Source organism: Anomaloglossus baeobatrachus, chromosome 5 (genome assembly GCF_048569485.1).
Source record: "Anomaloglossus baeobatrachus isolate aAnoBae1 chromosome 5, aAnoBae1.hap1, whole genome shotgun sequence".
Lineage (NCBI taxonomy): Eukaryota > Metazoa > Chordata > Amphibia > Anura > Aromobatidae > Anomaloglossus > Anomaloglossus baeobatrachus.
In genome coordinates this window covers 268,217,213-268,236,425 of record NC_134357.1, presented here as the reverse complement: position 1 = coordinate 268,236,425, position 19,213 = coordinate 268,217,213, and the positions used below count along the sequence as shown (strand labels likewise).

Genomic DNA, 19,213 nt, shown 5'->3' with positions numbered 1-19,213 from the left:
GCGGAGTATCCTCAGGGACATGGCCCTGCTACGTTAAGGTACTCTGTGTCCCTGTGGGGACCGCGCACGGACACACGGCAGCATTGCTGGGTGTGTTAGTGCGCCAGGGACGGCGGCGCTGCCCGCACTAGTGCCATCGCACACTACAGCTTGCTGGGTGTGTTAGTGTATTAGGGGACTACCGCGCTAACCGCCGTTGCCATTTTTATTTCGGGCGCGGCTGGGACTTGTGGTGCGCCGGGGACTTCCGCGCCGACCAAGGCTTATATGCCGGCCGCGCTTATCACTCGAGTCCCCGGCTTGCGCGGCCTAGTCTCACTTCGTTTCCGCCCACAGACCTGCCAGTCAGGGTAGGGGCGTAACGCTGCACAGCACGGCAGCGCTGAGAGCTGGAGTATGCTTTGCATACTCCACCCCTCTCACTGGATGCACGGTGAATCCGGCAGCGCTGAGAGCTGGAGTATGCTTTGCATACTCCACCCCTCTCACTGTGTACACTGTGAAGCCGGATTCCCGCACTTTCTCAGGCACGCCCACGGCTTCTTCCTCTGCACAGGACGCCGGCAGCCATTCTTGTCAGTGTTTTCTGTAGCGACAGAAGAGACAAGTTTAGGAATCCCTGGCAGGGATTCGGATAGTCACACAACCGCTGTGACCAGGCGTTAAGCAGCACCTGTGGGGCTGACTCCACTAGTGCCGAAGTGCACATATACATATATGCTTATTCACTATGCATTGCACTGTTTGGTGGCATTTTTGTATATACCCTCCTTGATTGTGCGGAGGACATAACAGCATATTGTCTGTGTAAAACAGAGGTGCAGAAGCACATGTTTTCTATGCAGCCGGTACAGCATGTATGGCTATATGGCCGGCAGTGTACATAGACCCCCATTGTATACTACGGAGTCTCTGCTAACCGTCCAGGACATGGGGACGGTGCCTGCAGTATTTACTGACAGATTTTCTGAGACTATGGCTATGATACTAGAAGCCTTGCAGTCCAGACAAGTCTCTCAAATCCATGGCCACTGTTCACATTATCCATGGTCCCCCTCAGTGGGAACAACTTTGAGCTCCGAGGGGTCATGTGCTTCCCAGAGTGACGGCTCTGACACGGACGACAGTCCCAGATAGTCTGAGAGGCTCACTATGAGCGGCCATCGACTTCATCACACTAGTCAGGGTCCCAGCAGGACTCTCTGTGTGATGTGGCGGAGATAGCTGCTCAAGATCTAATCCTGAGACCGCTCTCAATCTGGATACACCTGATGGTGACGCCATAGTCAATAATCTCATAGCGTCCATCAATAGAATGTTAGTTATTTCTCCCCCAGCTCCTCCAGTGGAAGAGTCAGCTTCATAGCAGGAGAAATTCCATTCACGTATCCCAAGCGTAAATTAAATACTTTCCTTGACCACCCTGACTTTACACAGGCAGTCCAGGAACACCACGCTTATCCAGTTAAGCGCTTCCTCAAACGGCTGAGGATACACGTTATCCCTACCCCCTGACGTGGGCAATGGCTGGACCCAGTGTCCCAAGGGGCATCCTCCAATCTCCAGCTTGCAGCTAGATCCATAGTTGCAGTGGAAGATGGGGCTGCACTTAAAGATGCCACTGACTGACAGAGGGATCTCTGGTCGAAATCCATCTATGAGGCTATCGGCGCGCTGTTAGCTCCAGCAGCCGTAGAGGCACCCCAAGCTACTTCAGCTTGTCTTACACAGATGGACACGGTCACACGTACATCTGTTCCGCAAGTGTCATCCTTAACCGCTCAAATGTCTGCATTTGCGTCTTAGGCGATTAATGCTGTCCTGGACTCTACGACCCGTACGGCAGTGGCGTCCGCTCACTCCGTGGTTTTACGCAGGGCCTGGGTGTTAACTGAATGGAAGGCAGATTCTGCTTCCAAAAAAGGGCTTAACCAGTTTGCCTTGTTCTGCTGACCGACTGTTTAGTGTGCGTGAGATGTAATCATTAAACAGTTCAAGAGTAAGGATTCTTCCTTACCTCAGCCCAGACAAAACAAACCCCAACATACCAAGGGACAGTCGGGGTTTTCGGTTTTTTCAAGGCTCGGGCAGGTCCCATTTCTCCTCGTCCAAAGAGGACTCAAAAGGATCAGAGGAGCTCAGTTTCTTGGCGGGCTCAGTCACGCCCAAAAAAGACAGCCTGAAAACCTACTTCCAAGAGGCTTCCTCATGACTTGCGGCCTCCTCTCTCCGCATCCTCGGTCGGTAGCAGGCTCTCCCGCCTTGGCGATATTTAGCTGTCTCAGGTCAAAGACCGTTGGGTGAGAGACATTCTGTCTCACGGGTACAGGATAGAGTTCAGTTCTCGTCCTCCAACTCAATTCTTCAGAACTTCTCCACCTTCCGACCGAGCCGACGCTCTTCTGCAGGCGGTGGGCACTCTAAAGGCACAACGAGTGGTGACCCCCGTTCCTCTTCAGGAACAAGGTCACGGTTTTTACTCCGAATTATTTGCGATGCCAAGAAAGGACGAGTATTTCCGTCCTGTTCTGGATCTAACACGGCTCAACCAGCTCGTGAACACCAGGCGGTTCCGGATGTAATCCCCCGCTCCGTCATCGCCTCAATGTTTCAAGGAAATTTCCTAACATCGATAGACGTCAAGGATGCTTATCCCCACGTGCCGATTGATCCAGAGCTCCAGCGTTTCTACGCTTTGTTATAAGACGCGAACACCTTCAGTTCGTAACCCTGCCTTCTGGCTGGCGATAGCCCCACGGGTCTTCGCTAAGGTCATGCCAGCAGTAGTACCAGTCCTGCAATCTCAAGGTCACTCTGTGATCCCGTGTTTGGGAGATCTACTTGTCAAGGCACCCTCTTAAGGAACATGCCAACACAGCCGAACGTTGCGCTGGAGACTCTCCAGAGTTTCGGGTGGATCATCAACTTTTCAAAGTCAGATCCGACCCCGGGCCAATCACTAACATATCTAGGCATGGAGTTTCATACTCTCTCAGCGATAGTGAAGCTTCCGCTAGACAAACAGCGTTCACTACAGACAAGGCTGCAATCTCTCCTTAGGATCAGTCGCACACATTGAGACGCCTCATGCACTTCTCACGTAAGATGGTAGCAATGGCGGCAGTCCCTTTCGCGCAGTTTCATCTGCGTCCACTACAATGGGACATTCCCCGCCGATGAGACGGGAAGTCGACGCCCATCGACAGAGACGTCTCCCCTTCTCAGGCGGCCAAAGAATCTCTACGGTGGTGGCTTCTTCCCACCTCATGGTCAGAAAAAAGGTCCTTCCTACCCCCATCCTGGGCGGTAGTTACGACAGGCACGAGTCTATCAGAGTGGGGAGCAGTTTTTTCTCCGCCACAGGGCTCAAGGTACGTGGATTCAGCAAGAGTCCACCCTTCAGCTCAATGTTCTGGAAATCAGAGCAGTGTATCTTGTCCTACAAGCCTTCCAGCAGTGGCTGAAAAGCAAGCACATCCGAATTCAGTCGGATATCTCCACAGCGGTGGCATACATCAACCACCACGGAAGAACACGCAGCCGGCAAGCCTTCCAGGAAGTCCGGCGGATTCTAACGTGGGTAGAAGACACGGCATCCACCATATCCGCAGTTCACATCCCAGGCGTGGTAAACTAGGAAGCAGACTTCCTCAGTCGCCAGGGTATGGACGCAGGGGACTGGTTTCTTCACCCGGACGGGTTTCAGGAGATCTGTCGCCGCTGCGGGATGCCGGACGTCGACATAATGGCGTCACGGCACAACAACTTTGTTCCGGCTTCATAGCACAGTCTCACGATCATCGAGCTCTGGCGGCGGACGCCTCAGTTCAACATTGGTCGCAGATTGGCCAAGGAGGTCGGGGTTCCCGGATCTGTGGTACCTCACGGTAGGCCAACCGTGGCCACTACCAGACCGACCAGACTTGCTGTTTCAAGGGCCCTTTTTTCCATCTGAACTCTGCGGCCCTGAACATGACGGTGTAGCCATTGAGTCCTGGATCCTAGCGTCTTCAGGATTATCTCAGGAGTGGTTGTCACCATGACGCAGGCCAAGAAGCCAACGTCCGCCAAGATCTACCACAGATCGTGGAAGATATTCTTATCTTGGTGCTCTGCTCAAGGAGTTTCTCCCTGGCCATTTGCATCGCCTATTTTTCCTTCCTTCCTACCATCTTGGTTGGAAAATAGTTGGTCGCTCAGCTCCCTTAAAGGACAAGTCTCAGCGCTATCTGTATTTTTTCAGAAACGCCTAGCCGACTTCCGCAGGTATGCACGTTCCTGCAGGGAGTTTGTCTTCTCATCACTCCATACAAGCGGCCATTAGAGCTCTGGAGTCTGAACAAGGTTCTAATGACTCTCTTGAAGCCGCCTTTCGAGCTTTTGAAAGTTGTTTCCCTTTCCGTATTTCACAGAAAGTGGCCTTTCTAGTAGCGGTCACGTCTCTTCAGAGAGTGTCCGAGCTAGCAGCGCTGTCATGCAAATCTCCATTCCGGGTCTTCACCAGGACAAGGGGGTTCGGCGTCCGATTCCGGACTTTCTCCCTAAGGTGGTATCCCACTTTCATCTCAATCAAGATATCACCTTACCTTCTTTGTGTCCTCATCCAGTCCATCAATTTGAAAAGGATTTGCATCTGTTGGATCTGGTGAGAGCACTCAGGATCTACATTCCCGCACGGCGCTCCTGTGCCGCCCGGATGCACTCTTTGTCCTTGTCGCTGGTCAGCGTAAGGGGTCGCAAGCTTCCAGATCCACCCTGACTCGGTGGCTCAAGGAACCAATTCTTGAAACCTACCGTTCTGCTAGGCTCCCGGTTCCCTCAGGGCTGAATGCCCATTCTACCAGAGCCGTGGGTGAGTCCTGGGCATTACGGCACCGGGCTACGGCTCAGCAGGTGTGCCAGGCACCTACCTGGTCGAGTCTGCACACTTTTACCAAGCATTATCAGGTGCATACCTACACTTCGGCAGACGCCAGCCTAGGTAGACAAGTCCTTCAGGCGGCGGTTGCCCGCCTGTAGAAAGGGGCCGTTTTACGGCTTTATTACGAGGTATTATTTTACCCACCCAGGGATTGCTTTTGGACATCCCAATTGTCTGGGTCTCCCAATGGAGCGACAAAGAAGAAGGGAATTTTGTATACTTACCGTAAATTCCTTTTCTTCTAGCTCCAATTGGGAGACCCAGCGCCCGCCCTGTTTTCTTAGGGTTTTTTTCGGTACACATGTTGTTCATGTGAATGGTTGCAGTTCTCCGATGTTTCTTCGGATTGAATTGGTCTTTAAACCAGTTATTGGCTTTCCTCCTTCTTGCTTTTGCACTAAACTGGTGAGCCAGTGATCCCACTGGGGGTGTATAGCCAGAAGGGGAGGGGCCTTACACTTTTTAGTGTAATACTTTGTGTGGCCTCCGGAGGCAGTAGCTATACACCCAATTGTCTGGGTCTCCCAATTGGAGCTAGAAGAAAAGGAATTTACGGTAAGTATACAAAATTCCCTTCTTTTGAGAAACAACGCATCGAAAACGCATGCGTTTTTCATGCGTTTTTCATGCGTTTTTCATGGTGCGTTTTTTAAGACTTGTCAGTGTTAATAAAGTTGGTTGAACACAGACCTTTTGGAAAAAAAAACCTGTGATGTCATTTCCTTCTCCACATTCTGTTTGGATAAATAGGAGGGCTTGGAATGGAAGGAGCACCATTTGAATTTTGGAAAAGTTGAAATAAACTTCGCGCACCAAGCCCCTTAGGTACCTATACGTCAGAAAACCCCCACAAGTGACCCCATTTTGGAATCTGCACCCATCAAGGATTTTATTCAGGAGTATATTAAGCATTTTGAATCCACAGCTACTTCACCCAAAATGTTGCTGTAGCAACAATATTCTCACTTTTAGGCCCGTTTCACACGTCAGTGTAAAACACGCACATGTCCCTCCGTGTGCCGTGAATCACGGCACACGTGGGTTGTCTAAGTGCAATCCGGGCTCCGTTCTCCGTGGCCCGTGATTGCACTTAGAGATTAACTCACCTGCACCCACTCCCGCTCTCCATGGTGCTGATCGCTCCCGCGGTGCAGCATCCGGCCGGCGCTGACCCCCGCAGCAGCTGCTTCCGGGTCGGCTGTGTCGTGCATCATGAATATGCGCGACAATAATGAGCCGGCTCAGAAGCAGCAAGCTGCACGGGCTGCAGAGGACATCGCTGGACGTCGGGTGAGTTAAAATGATTTTTATTTTAAAAGCACGTTTTTTTCTGGCACGTGTTTCACGGATCACACCACTGCGTGGTCCGTGGAACATCAGTGATGCCAGAAAATGCGGCAATCACGCACACGCGGGTACGCTGCACGGAGACACGTGCAGTGAAAAATCACTGACGTGTGAGCATACCCATTCATTATAACGGGTCTGCGTATGTCAGTGATCCTGGTACGTTTAAAAAAAAGCACAAACGTACCAGAATCACTGACGTGTGAAAGGGGCCTAAGGCTATGTGGCCATGATCCAGCGACATGGCGTATAGTACACAGTGCCAGCCTTCCTGCAGCTGCCCATGCCCACGATTTGGGTTCAGGCTGCTGTGGAGCTCTATGCTACCTGCAGAGAACACTCTCGTCTCCGCAGCATAAATTGACATGCTGAGGCTCGGGAAGCCACGCTACCGGTCAGTTTATGCTGCGGAGAAAAGAAGCACAGTGGGCATGGGATCTCCAAAAATCCTTCCACTGTGCTTCTACTGCACAACGCAGCGTTATGGACGCAGGGAAAACACTCAGCGCCCATAACGCTGCAAACCCTGATTGTGGACACACAGCCTAAAAAGAGTCAATGGATGAAGGGATGTCAAATATATAGAACGTCCCACCCCCGCCTGCATATTCTAAGCTGGCACCTTTAGTACCTTTCATGTGGCACTAAAGGGTGCCTAGCTTAGTATTTATCCAATAAAAAAAAAAATAAAAAAATGAAAAAAATGGCGTGGGGTCCCCCCTATTTTTGATAGCCAGTCAGGGTAAAGCAGACAGCTGTAGCCTGCAAACCACAGCTGGCAGCTTCATCTTGGCTGGTGATCAATTTGGAGGGCTCCCCAGGCTTTTTTTTTTTATTTATAAATAAAGAATAAAAAAAAAAATAACATGGGGTCCCCCCAAATTAGATCACCAGCCAAAGTGAAGCTGACAGCTGGGGTCTGGTATTCTCAGGGTGGGAAGAGCCATGGTTATTGGACTCTTCCCAGCCTAAAAATAGCAGGCCGCAGCCGCCCCAGAAGTGGCGCATCCATTAGATGCGCCAATCCTGGCGCTTCGCCCCAACTCATCCCGCGCCCTGGTGCGTTGGCTAACGGGGTAATAAATGGGGTTGATACCAGATGTGTAATGTCACCTGGCATCAAGCCCAGCAATTAGTTATGTCACAGCGTCTATTTGATACCAGACATAACTAATTGACAGTAATAATAAAAAAAAATTGACAACAAAAAAAAAATTTATTTGAAAAAACACTCCCCAAAAACATTCCCTCTTTGGCCAATTTATTGAAAAAAAAAAAAAAATCAAGTCCCTGCTGTAATCCATTGGGAAAGTCCCGCGGCGATTCTGGACCTTCTAGAATATGGGGGGCACGTTCAGGGAACGTATCCCCCATTTTCTAGGAGTGCAGACCCTCCATTTGGGGAGAGTGGGTGCAAAGAATTTGCACCCACCCTCCCCGGGTCACAGCTGCAGACTCTGTGCAGCAGCAGCCAGCGTCTGAGTCACAGACACAGGAAGCTGACAGCCGCGCTCTGCAGTGTGACCGGCGTGCACTGTGAAGGAGGAGGGGGCCGCGGGGGATCAGAGCTGGTAGGTACGGGGGACACCGGGGAACACCGGGGTGGGGATAGGGGGTGACTTGGCAGGGCCTGGGGAGCAGGTTTCTGTTGTATGTGTCATAGCACATGCGACAGAAACCAGAGGAACGGGGGGAAAGCGGCCGGCGCGCTGCTGTGCGCGCCGGTATGTGCAGCGCCATGTTGGATTCTCGGGAGGAAGGGGGGGTGGGGGGACACTTTAGTGACACCGGGGGACCGGAGAGGACCGGGGGAGGGGATTTATCTCCCATCTGACATGTTTGTTTATGCCAGATGGGAGATAAATGATTTTTTACCGGCGCGGTCATTTACTGTAACCTGATCATCGGTATACGGTGTATACCGGTCATCAGGTGAGCGGGGACCGGAAAAAACGGCCAGAATCATGATCTCCAGGGTCTCAGCTACCCTCGGCAGCTGAGACCCCGGAAATTTTCTGACTCTGGGGGGCGCTAGACCCTTTTTTCCGACCGCCGTTAAAAAGCGACGGATCGGAAAAAGTACCCTAATTTGCCGCCGTTAAAAGGCGTATCGGCGGTCGTAAAGGGGTTAAAAGACAGCTCATACAGCTTGTTGTGAAGAACGGTGTACCATTATCATTATTTGCACGACCAGCTTTTACAGCTCTTAATGGAGAAATGGCCTGCAAACTTGGTGTTTCTCTGGGTGGTTATTAGAAAATTAATTAAAATTAAAAATAAGTATTAGAAAATTAGTGATTGAAGAAACCGTTAGACAAAAGGAAGATCTTAAAGACTCTCAAAAGACGCTTCATGTTTCTTAAAATGGATGCCTGCACATGTCACAGAGTGAACTATTTTATGTTTGTGACAACAAAGAAATTGTTACCAAGTCACTGGCAGTAAAAGATACTAAAGCTCATCACACCAGCCAGTTTGTCCAGGCCTTAGGGGAAAAAGTTCTGCAAGATTATGAACTCAAAAAATAACAGGTTCTTGCTATTGTAACGGACAATGCTTCAAACATAAGTACAATTAAACTGATGCATGAGAATAATGAACAACAGCTAGAAGAAAATTTAGGATTTAGTATGTTTGAGATGGAAGACCACAGTGCTGTTCATGTAACTGAGGAACAAACAGATACATTCATATGAAAAAGTTTGGGCACCCCTATTAATGTTAAGCTTTTTTTCTTTATAACAAATTGGTTTTTTGCAACAGCTATTTCAGTTTCATATATCTAATAACTGATGGACTGAGTAATATTTCTGGATTGAAGTGAGGTTTATTGTACTAACAGGAAATGTGCAATCCGTGTTTAAACAAAATCTGACCGGTGCAAAAGTATGGGCACCCTTATCAATTTCTTGATTTGAACACTCCTAACTACTTTTTACTGACTTACTAAAGCACTAAATTGGTTTTGTAACCTCATTGAGCTTTGAACTTCATAGGCAGGTGTATCCAATCATGAGAAAAGGTATTTAAGGTGGCCACTTGCAAGTTGTTCTCCTATTTGCATCTCCTATGAATAGTGGCATCATGGGCGCCTCAAAACAACTCTCAAATGATCTGAAAACAAAGATTATTCAACATAGTTGTTCAGGGGAAGTATACAAAAAGTTGTCTCAGAGATTTAAACTGTCAGTTTCCACTGTGAGGAACATAGTAAGGAAATGGAAGAACACAGGTACAGTTCTTGTTAAGCCCAGAAGTGGCAGGCCAAGAAAAATATCAGAAAGGCAGAGAAGAAGAATGGTGAGAACAGTCAAGGACAATCATCAGAGATGTGAAGAAAATAACCGCAACATCAGCTGCTGTGCCGGATGAACTTTATTCAAACTTCACTGCAGAGTAAAATCAGCGGTGGGAGGAGACCTGGATACCGGCCCCTCACTGAGGACGACGGCCGTTTCGCCTGTAATTAGGCTTCTACAGGTGAAAACTGTTTTTGCCACTTACATAGTTTATTACATATTGTCACAAACACCCGGGGGAGTCACTCAGATATCCCACAGCTGTTTGCTGATTTGTCACAAACACGACTACTCTCTAGCACCACCCTTGTTGCCAGGCCACTTTTGGTACTGCAGGACAATGCCGAAAATGAGGCTGCTGAGCTAATAATGCCAAATATTGGAGGTCTCACAGCAAGGGTAAATGTATATATCACCGATTCCCGCTAATGGAATATATATATCTCGGTACCCTTAATGATCGCACTCCAATAATTCTATGCAATAATAATTATGCTGCCACCACCGGACGTTTCACAGGCAGTCCGGGCACCCGTTACAGATAGCATAAGGCCCTTCAGGTTTTTGGATTCATATATAAAGCATGAGGACGGAAACTATTAAATTTTATATATTTAGTCCGAAAATAGACAGTGTTTAAAAAGAATATACAAGAATTTACAAAAGGGAAAAATACAAATACAGTATAGACAGTTACATAAAAATAAAAGGTATAATCGTGAAACTTACTAAAGTCGTGCCATAGAAGTGACGTCCGAACTTAGGGAGGGAAGGTCTCCAAGAGAAAAAGATGATAGAATTGGCCAGCATCACCACTTACTGATGCCTTCCAGTACAGCCTCCCCCCCAGAGAGGAGCTAGTCGCTTTTATGCCCTCAGGTAACCCCCCTCTCTGTGACCTCATTTTACAGTCTCTTGTGGGCTGTGCCGAGATTGTCACAAAGTTCTATAATTCTAGCTTTTTACAAATCTTTGCCCCTGGGCCACACAGTTGAAAGATATTAGCGTCATATTTTATATCTCGATTTTACATTTACATAGATATCAAACACAACACATGTAGTATGATTTTACTGGCCAATACTCATTTGTTGCCCTATCAGGGACAAAAAGAAAGATTGGTATCCGCTCACCTGTAGCCAAAGGAGGGGTCACCGTATCCAGGACTCGTGCAAGGGAAACGGTATACTGGCAATCCAGATTGTAGACAGAGGGTAATCCAGCAACAAAGTCCAAGGGATATTAAAATCCAAAAATTTTATTAAATCAAATTAAAATCCATAGAAAAAAAAAAGGTCCAACAGGGTATAAACATCTGTCAGAGAGGATGCATTTCGAACCCAATGGCTCTTAGTCAGTCTTTTTTTATTTTTTTTTATATGGATTTTAATTTGATTTAATAAAATTTTTGGATTTTAATATCCCTTGGACTTTGTTGCTGGATTACCCTCTGTCATTTGTTGCGCTACCAGCGATCTTCCAGTGGAGCTAAACGGTGTGCTGGGTTCAGCGCGCCACAGGGATTCTGGCAATATGCTTTGAATTTTTCTAGCATTAATGTAGCGCTTAAAAACTGTTTTAGGAGTTTTCCCTCCAATAGAACAAAGGATTGTCTTTTCTATGCATCCTTTGGCTGCAGCTCTACCATCACTCAAAGTCATAAATACCTAAACTTTCAGGCTGATCAGATAATCGTCATGCCGATCTTTGGCTGATGGCAAAGAGGGGGGTAAGGACCCTTCAAGAGTTTTACATGACACCTCCCCCTTTTTGAGGTAGCATGGGAGATTGATTTGCCGATCGTCTCCTAAGCCTACCTCGCTGGCATCCCCCTGCCAGGACAGCCCGTCAGCGTTGCCATGCTCAACACCCTTGTGTTGAATGGTAAAATCATACTGCTGTAGTGCCAAGATCCACCGCAGTAGCTTTCTAGCTTTCCATTGTCGCCGGCCACCCGGTGTAGCCAGCTGAGAGGGTTGTGGTCTGTTACTATGGTGAAGTTGTGTCCATATAGGTAGGGCTGCAGCTTCCGCAGGGCCCACACTATAGCGAGGCACTCCTCCACAGTGGCGTAGGCCACTTCCCAGGATAAGAGCTTGCGGCTGAGAAACACCACCGGATGCTCTTCTCCCTCCCCATTTACCTGGCTGAGTACTGCACCCAGGCCAAATGCACTGGCATCTGTCTGAACTATGAACTGTCGGGTGAAGCCTGGGGCTTGTAGGATTGGGGAACTGGCGAGGGCAGCTTTCACTGCTCTGAAGGAACGTTCACAGTCATTTGTCCAGGTGACTACTTGCGGTAGCTTCTTTTTGGTGAGGTCCGTCAACTGCTTAGAAAGAGCACTATAGTTGGGAATGAACTTCCTATAGTACCCTGCTGTACCCAAGAAGGACATCACCTACTTCTTTGACTTGGGGTGAGGCCAGGAGGTGATGGCCTCAACCTTCCCTGGCTCCGGTTTCAGGGTCCCGCCATGCTGACAGGGGGTGGGCACGTCTGTCCCATCCCTCTGACAGACCGTGGATCCAACTTTCCCATCATCCGGGCCGGCTGGGAAAAAATCCTCCTAACTATCTTGGCATGTTTTGGGTTCTGCGTCCCCATCACCGTGACAAGTAGGGAGCACAACTTTCCTATCTCCCTGGTAGGTTACAGGGGCTGCCTGCCCCTCCACCTGACAGGCACTGAGCACCATACTCTCATACTCCATACAGGCGATGGGCACAGCTTTCCCATCATCCTGACCGGCTGTGTGAGACACTTTCGCACTACCATGACAGGTTATGGGGTCGGCTTTCGCATCACCCTGACAGGTAGTGAACACAACTTTCCCATCGTCCGGGCAGGTCATGGATACGACTGTCCCATCACCCTGTCCAGCTCATCATATCGTACCACAGAATCAGTGCTAATCATGTAGCAGCTACCACCGTCCATGTCACAGTCCATCGTGACACTGACAAGCTGCACACAACCACCTTCCTCATGGCTGCCGTGCCTGTCTCCATCTCCCTTAGCAACAATTCTTACAGCTGTGAGGGGATCGTCAGCCACATCACCCCACAGTGTGACATGGCTGAGTTCTCCTGTACCATGAGATGCATCACTCTGTGATACCTCAGGGTCCGCGCTATTTATGAGGCAGCTACCACTGTCCATGTCACAGTCCGTCGTGACACTGACAAGCTGCAGGTGACCACCTTCCTCATGGTCCCCATGCCTGCCTCCATCTACCTTAGCGCAGACACTCACTGCCTTGGGGAGGTCCTCAGCAGCGTCACCCTGCAGTGCAACATGGTTGAGGTTCCCTGCACAGTCATCCACTTTATTTTCATGCACAACATTAATAATCACCTTCTGATCATCATTATTCGGGTCACATGACTTATCATAGCAAAATCTGAGACCAGAAAGATAGTGCCCAATAGTCCAGTTAAGCAGAGATAATAGTAAGGACTAAAACTTAACTTTTAATTTAATTAATAAAATCGATATTTATTTCACAAAAGTGTAAATAGTGCAGTAAAACAAACGTGCCAAATGGCTACATATTAGAAGGATCTCACCCAGATCTTTTCCAAGGGTAAGGAGACACACCGATCCATAGTTGGTCATAGGCTGGAAGAACCAGGGTAGAGCGTTGGGAGATGGTATAAAGACCCCTGTCGTGCCCCTGTAATTGTACTTCCGCCCTGACAAGGGCAGCACCCAAGTAAGTTGTCTGCCCCGTAACCATACAAAAATAAACAGATAACGTCCTCCCGACGCGTATCCCTCTGAATAGCCAGAGTTTCTCAAGGGAGACAAAAAAGAGAATGATCAACCTGCAATGGCAGGGATCACAGATCTGATCCACCAGTAATGGCAGGGATCAGAAAAGTAACCTATGTGTCCAGGTAAACGGTGGTACATGAACACTGATCCCTCATTCCAATAAATACCCCTCTACCAATCCAATTTACCTTCAGCTGTGCAGTAGAGATTCACATGCACGATCCTCCATTAGCACTCACTGTAACAGCGTCTGAGGTCACTTCCGATCACGTGACCCATAGACTTCCGCGTTCCACTTTGGAACGCATAGGATTTCATTGGATAGGAGAGAACAGCAGGTACTGCATATGTGAGGTCATATCCGGTTCAGCGGACCTCGCAGATCCATGTCTCAAAACACTCCCCATCCAATTGTATAGTACCAGAGGCGTGCCACCGCAGGTCAAGTGACACGGCCTGTTAAGGCCCGATAAGCACCGCCCATACAGCGTGCAGCAACAAAAATATAAATAGACGCCGCACATCAGGGCATGCAAATTAGCTACCGATTTAAGTAAAGGCAAAACGCTGTATATTAAATGATCTTGCAATATGCAACACATACCGCAAAATAAACAAAAGAGGCTGCGGAGGCAAGGAGGGAACAGAGCACCAAAGCAGGGAAATTTAACTCCGTTGAGGCTCATAGAGAAGCTGAAAGTGAATGGGATAGCATAAAAAAAGGGGGGGGGTCCAACATCATATATTAGATATCAATTCATTAGATGCGCTATTAAATGATGTAGAAAGGGTACCAATCTATAATTGAGGAGAATACAGTGACAAACAGATTCACTGCACAAGATAGAATATACAAATAGGGGTAGAGGGGAAAGAGAAATGTCATTCCCATGTTAGAACACACTGGACCAAGGTTCACAAGGAAGGGTCCAGTAGTATTCCCCCTTTCTTTTGGGTCTAGATATAGCTTATAATAAAGTGAGGGCCCACCAAGGGCTTAAGAGTAAGTGTGGTCAATGAAAACGATTGGCGCTCAAAGAGGACACGACGACTAGCGACTGCAGAAGGCTAAGATTAGATGAAATATCCATAATTAATTTGGTCATTGAGGCCATCCGGATGACAGGTCCTCAGACGAAAAATCATCCTTGCCTCTTTTTGTAATAAAATGCGATCAAGATTCCCACCTCTAGGGGATAGTTTAACTTTCAAAATGCCCATGAAGAAAATGGCCTCTCTGTTCTGACTATGACGTAGGTTCATGTGCCGCGCAATGGGGGTATCACGATCGTTTCTGATATCCCCCATATGCTCGCCTATCCGTCTGCGAAACTCGCGTATCGTTTTGCCAACATATTGTATACCACAATGACATGTAGCCAAATATACCACACCTTTGGTTTTACAATTAATAAAATCCCTGATGTGAAGGGATTCACCCGTAGATGTACTGGTGTAATTCTTCCCTGTCTTGATATTCTTACAGGAAACACACGAACTGCACCTAAAGCAGCCATGTGGTTTATTTGGAATCCAGGTAGTTCCCTCAACGGGTGGCACAAAGTGACTGTGGGTCAGTCTATCACCCAATGAGCGATTTTTACGGAAGGTGATACTTGGCTGTGGTTTAATATAATCGGCAATGTCCCGATCCATGCCAAAGATCCCCCAGTGTTGTTCCAAGACATGTCTGATGGCAGGGGCACCTTTGGTGTAGGTTGTGATAAGCCTTACTAAACCTCATCACTGCGTTTTGATTGTGGGGTCAAAAGTTTTGTCCGGTCCTGATCCAAAGAGTACCTGAAAGCCTGTTTAAGGACACGATCTGGATAACCTTTGTCCAAAAAGCGGGACCTCAGGTCAGCGGCATTTGCCACAAATTCACCCCGAGCAGAGCAATTCCTTCTCAGGCGAAGGTATTGTCCCTTCGGGATACCCCGCCTAAGGGGTAGAGGGTGATGACTCTCCCACCTGAGGAGCGAATTCGTGGCAGTCGGTTTCCTATAGATCGTCGTCCTGAGTTTACCTTCTAGATCGATTGTCACCATCAGATCCAAAAAAGGCAAACTAACAGGATGGATGACGTGGGTGAAGGACAGTCCCAAAGAGTTCATGTTCAGCTTGTCCACAAACTTAATGAACATATCACGGGGACCCTTCCATAAGAGGAACACGTCATCAATGAACCGTACCCACAAATCAATCATGTCAGTGAATGGTGTCATGGGTTCTTGAAAAACAGTGGTGTCCTCCCACCAGCCCAGGAATAAATTAGCATAACCGGGAGCACAGGGGCTTCCCATTGCCGTACCCCTGAGCTGGTGATAGGTGGAGCCATCAAACAGGAAGTAGTTATTTTTTGTCTCCCTTGAGAAACTCTGGCTATTCAGAGGGAAACGCGTCGGGAGGACGTTATCTGTTTATTTTTGTATGGTTGCGGGGCAGACAACTTACTTGGGTGCTGCCCTTGTCAGGGCGGAAGTACAATTACAGGGGCACGACAGGGGTCTTTATACCATCTCCCAACGCTCTACCCTGGTTCTTCCAGCCTATGACCAACTATGGATCGGTGTGTCTCCTTACCCTTGGAAAAGATCTGGGTGAGATCCTTCTAATATGTAGCCATTTGGCACGTTTGTTTTACTGCACTATTTACACTTTTGTGAACTAAATATCGATTTTATTAATTAAATTAAAAGTTAAGTTTTAGTCCTTGCTCACATGACTTAACAACATTTGCATCACATAACTTATCATCGTCGCGTGCATCACATGACTTATTAATATTTCCATCACATAAGTTATCAACGGCGCTTGCATCACATGACTTAACATTTGCATCAGATGACTTATCAGATTGGGGAAGGTCGTCATCGACGTATTGTGCCACCAACCACCCCAAATCAGTCCCCAATAAAACACATCTTTCCATCCCCTCCCAGCACCCCAGTCCAGGAAAACCCGGACCATTGGGAAAGATTGACGAACACCCCAAGCCCCAGTGACAGTCAGGGTCTTCCCCGGGATAAGTTCACTAGGCAATACGAATTCAGGGCGGATAAGAGTTCGTTCTGCACCAGTGTCCTTCAGCCTCTCAGTGATGGTGTCACCCACGGTAACAGGATGCCAGTTCTCACGGGATCGACCACCCGTCTCAATCACAAAAAGGACATTGGCACTAGGCCCTTGGGCCTCAGGTGTGGAGCTACTCTTCTGCCTCTCTGGACAAGCAAAGCTGAGGTGTCCAGGCTGGTTGCAGGAAAAACACCTGCGAATGTCAGAAGTAGGCCGGGCACTGGTGGATGGTACAGGACCTACGGGAGGTCGGCTTGCAGGGGAAAGGGGGGTAGTAGTGGTAGTTGTCACCTTATCCCCTTTCCAGCTGGCGGAGGATGGCTTCCGCACCTCCGATGCACGGTTGGCCTCATAGGTGTCAGCAATCTGGGCTGCTTTTGAGGCCTTTTTTGGCTCTTGGTCCATAACAAACTGTTGAACCTCCATAGGACAAAGATGTAGGAGTTGGTCCTTCACCATTAGGTCCCATAGCTCCTCAAAGGTTGTAACGGACAGTCCTTGGATCCACTGGTCAAAGGTGGTTCAGAGCCCATCCACCACATCACTGTAGCTGTCGTGTGGTCCACGCTGGAGGGTCCGGAACTTTTAGCGGTACACCACTGGAGTCAGCTGGTACTTCCGTATCAGAGCCAGCTTTATGGCTTCATAGTCTCCACTCTGCTCTTGAGGGAGACTGGCAAACACGTCCAGGGCCTTGCCTCGCAGCCCTGGGGTTAAGTATCGTGCCCATTGTGCTGAGGGCAACTGGTAAGGCAAGCAAGTCTTTTCAAATCCCCTCAGAAAGGTGTCCGAATCCCCGTCCTTTTCCATCACAGGAAAGTGCTCCGGTCGGGGCTTAAAGCTGCTGGCATTATTGGACTCACCATTCAGTGAGGAAGATGTCTGCTGCCGGACTTGGAGGACCTTCAATTCATGGTCTATCTGGGCTTGGCGCTCTCGCTCGGCTCTCTCAGCCTCTCGCTCGGCTCTCTCAGCCTCTCGCTGGGCCTGGCGCTCATCAAACTCACGCTCTGCTTGGCGTTCTTGTAGCACAAACTGTAGCCATGCTCGAGAGTCACATTCTCCCAGTTGCTGCAGAATCATCGGCAAGTAAGAGTCCCTTCCACTCCGGGAGCTGGGGTTGCTGCCAGACCCCTCGGAATCAGACAGTTCTGTGGACCGTCCTGGAGCTAGGTCCGTGGCAAGGTCTCCTGGTGCTTCACTGGTCCCATGCTCTTGGGCCACATCGTGCTGGTCTTTGAGATCATCCTCCACCAAGGCACAGATTAGCATCTCTTTGGTCTTGTTGGACCCATCGAGGCCTCGCTCCTCACACATCTGGATCAGCACAGCTTTCTCATGCTTCTTATAAGCAGCTGCCATTCTAGCAGTCACTTGCCAAATAAGATAGGATAGAAAAACAAGAGAGAAGGGAGGGGGTAACTGCTACAAGTACAGTTTTGTTATAGGTATATTTAAACACTGAGTTTGAGCCTCAAAACTTTTGCAAGTTTTTTAGTGAAAGGGATGATTGCTCAAACCAGGTCACTAATGCTCTATATCCCACCGCTCGCCACCAATTTGTCACGAACAGCCGAGGGAGTCACTCAGATATCCCGCAGCTGTTCACTGATTTGTCACAAACATGACTACTCTCTAGCGCCCCCCCCCCTGTCGGCAGGCCACTTTTGGTACTGCAGCACCAAGGAGGAGGCAGCAAATCAACTTCTCATCTACTGCACCAGATTCCTCCCGTCACCGATCTTCAATATGGAGGTGACTGATCACACCGCATATTATGTCCACATGTTCTGTCCATAGATGTAAAAGAACATCCCAATATACAATTAACTGACCATTCTTTTGTTAGTGCCTAATGCCGACCAACTGCAAAAACCCGGAAAAATATCTGCCATTTCCTTTATATGAAAAAAGACCCGAGCCGCCATCCGTGACACCAGAGCAGCAGAATGAAGTGGTGATAACGGAACCAATGAAGTATCGGGAAGTGAAAGACCTGGAAGAAGATGAGAAAGAAGACAATAAGAAGGAAGAAAAGAAAGATTCAAGAGCTAAACGAGGAATGGTGCAAAATATGACAACAAGCGTTCAGAACCAGCCGGAAAAGAGACTAGTTCAGAACCAGCCGGCACAGAAACAACTAGTTCAGAACCAGCTGGCAAAGAGTCAACGATTTCAGAACCAGACTCCACAGAGTCAACAAGTTCAGAACCAGCCGGCACGGAGACAGGTGATCCGCCAGCAGTCCATGTTCAAATACATGAGCACCAACCTCAGAGGAAAAAGAAACATCATGTGGACCATCCTCCTTAAACCGATGAGACGCTGATGGACTGTGTGGCACCAACATACAAGCTGTAAAAACATCAACAGCATAAAATCTAGTAATAATTATAATAATAATAATAATTAATAAAAAAAAATAAAATAGTAAATATTAGGTTAAGAAATAGGTTAAAAATGTAGAAAAACATTAAAAAGACATATAATAGAAGCAGTAATATAGTGTCTAATATCATAATAATAGCAATGATATAGCAAAGATAAGATAAGATAAAACTTTATTGATCCCACAGTGGGGAAATTTGCACATTACTACAGCTCAATACAGGAGAGGGTGGGATAGAATAAAGAAAGATAAAAACACTATACAGATGTATATATACACATAAACTTGGGGCTAAAATAACATGTTAGTGGTAAAAAATTTAATTGTTCTTTCCTCACAGTCCAATGTTATAAAATCCTGTGACGCACATGTACCGCCCCGCGGCCTCGGCTGCGGCCACCGAGC

General features: G+C 48.1%; 1 pseudogene; it reads right to left on the bottom strand.

Moving 5' to 3' along the window:
* Positions 1 to 12,417: 12,417 nt before the first annotated feature.
* Positions 12,418 to 17,781, bottom strand: LOC142312733 (uncharacterized; annotated as a pseudogene).
* Between the last annotated feature and the right edge of the window lie 1,432 nt (positions 17,782 to 19,213).